Source organism: Condylura cristata, unplaced genomic scaffold, assembly GCF_000260355.1.
Source record: "Condylura cristata isolate star-nosed mole 26May11 unplaced genomic scaffold, ConCri1.0 scaffold00023, whole genome shotgun sequence".
In the NCBI taxonomy this organism is placed as follows: domain Eukaryota; kingdom Metazoa; phylum Chordata; class Mammalia; order Eulipotyphla; family Talpidae; genus Condylura; species Condylura cristata.
This window is the reverse complement of record NW_004567124.1, coordinates 30,941,624-30,943,886: the sequence shown is the minus strand read 5'-3', so window position 1 is coordinate 30,943,886 and position 2,263 is coordinate 30,941,624.

Genomic DNA, 2,263 nt, shown 5'->3' with positions numbered 1-2,263 from the left:
GGGGACGCGGTCCGGCTGGAAACAGGCTCCCCCCGCCCCAGGACCGCTGGCTGCCGTCGCCTCGCAGAGAACAGTGTAGAAGGGAGCGTTTTCCTGCTTGCTGTGGAAACCGTGTAGCTCGGCCCAACGGGCCGAAGGCTTGACTGAAAATTGGCGAGCTCAAGTTCAAAGCCCACTTGGGTTCTGACGCAGAGGGACTGAGATAAACAGGGCTCCATGTCTTAGGACTGCTAGGGACTGTCTCAGCAGCACTCTGTACATTATCGAACTAAAAGCATACGGGTTAGGAGCTTAGGCGTTGCGGTCAGACATTTCTAGTCATTCTCCCCGCCAACAGTGGCAAGCCAATCGTGGCCCCGATTGCGGCACTGAGCCCCTTGACTGTATTTTGGTTGTCTACAGAGAAATCCAGCGTTTCTTCAGTATGTTCTGCTAATTAAATGGGAAGGATGTAAAGTGCTCCACCACAATGTCTGTCGCGGAGTAAAGTCTTCGAATAGCGATCATTTATTACTACTTTTACATGTACTATAGCAATGTTGTGAAATCATAGGATCCCCGTTTTATAACGAGGGAAAGAAACTTTCCGCCAGACAAGGAACATCACGTCACGTCACATCATACAGCTGGAAAATGACGGAGTTGAATTTGAACACAGGTAGTGTAATACTGTTTCAGGGTAGCCTCGAGGAGGGGCACCCTGGGACACCCAAACCTACTTCAGAGTGGGTTCTGCCACCTTGGCTTCAAGACAAAACATACTCTAGTGCGTAAAATCGTCAATGGAAAGAAACTTTAATAAGATTAGTGTGCAACAGAGAGAAAAGAAGGAATATAGTTGCAGTCGTTTCCAGTTAAACAACCTAAGTTATCCCTCCCTCTAGGGGTAAATGCTCAGCCAAAAGGTGTTGGCCCATAAGCAGGACCTTTGAGGACTAAAAGCTTGCCACAAGTCCAAGCCAGCTTCTATTGGGGAATCACAGTAAAGAGGCATAAGGGCAAGTGTGGAAGGAAAGGAGAGAAATCAAAATTCAAGTCAAGAGTTAAAGCGTACTACTGTTAGTCTTCCCAAGCATCTTTCATTCACAGCACTGTCTACTTCCGTGTCCAAGTCCCTGGTACAAACTCAGTATCTTTTCACATGTTTCACTAATCCAATTTCCCCATCCACGTCTCCCTTTTGACATCTTTTGTCTTTCTCCTAGTCAGGTTCCCACCCTCTCCCTCATTTTTCTGTCCTTTTTTTTTTTTTCCCTCCCTAGCTTCCCTTTTTTGCCCAGCTCCACTTTCATTAGGGCTGGGTAGGAAACATGGAAGCTTCCCTTTCCCTGGCAATTTCTCTGTTAAAATACCAGACGTGCACTTTTAATTCATCGCTGCTTCCTGATTTATAGATATCACATTTTATGGAGACATATTAATGGATAAATGTAACTCAATTATGGACTAGGCTGGCACATTATTGTGGCGTAAGATGCTTAAGTATCTACTGCAAGTTTTAAGTCCAAGGGGTGAGAAGAACTTATTGTGGATTTTTGCAGGTTCTGATGATAACTCAGCTTTGAGGTGAGGAAATCAGAGCAAGCAACAAGCACATATTTTCGACTGTAAGTACATGTTTGTATTTTCAGGAATCACTGATGACAAAAATTATTTCAAAAGTTTGTTCTATTTAAAAGAGAGAAATTACTTCAGTGAAAAGTAAGTCTCTTATTTTTGATGTGGTGACATGACAAACTTTGATAGGAAAAAACTTTTGCTTCTCATGTAGAACCCTTGGAGGAGTCATATTTGGAAAAATTTAAAGCCACTACTGCCAACAAAAGCAGAGAAGGGAAAAAGGGGAAGAAAAGACTTAGCTGTCTTGAATGCTAATCTCAGGGTGAGGATGGTAACCCTGGGAGATCTGCTCCATTCTGCAGGTTCTTTTGGGAGGTTAGTTCAACCAAATCATGCAAACAACTGTGTCCCTCACCAACCACATAAACCCTTAGAAGAGAGATATATGTAGATGATAAGAGAATATTACCTAAGACTTGGGTCCAAGGGAGGGTGTATTAATTGCAAAAGAAACAGGTCTTTCCACCAAGACTTTGGTTAGAGTATGTGCATGATAGTTGGCACATAGATAAGCTGTTCTCCGAGACTTTGTAGCCTGTGTCTTATACCTATGACAGCTACTTCAGGAGCCTCTGGAAAAAAGGATATATAATACAAATCAGAGTCAATTGGAAGATTTTGCTGAATAGTTTTATTTAAACTG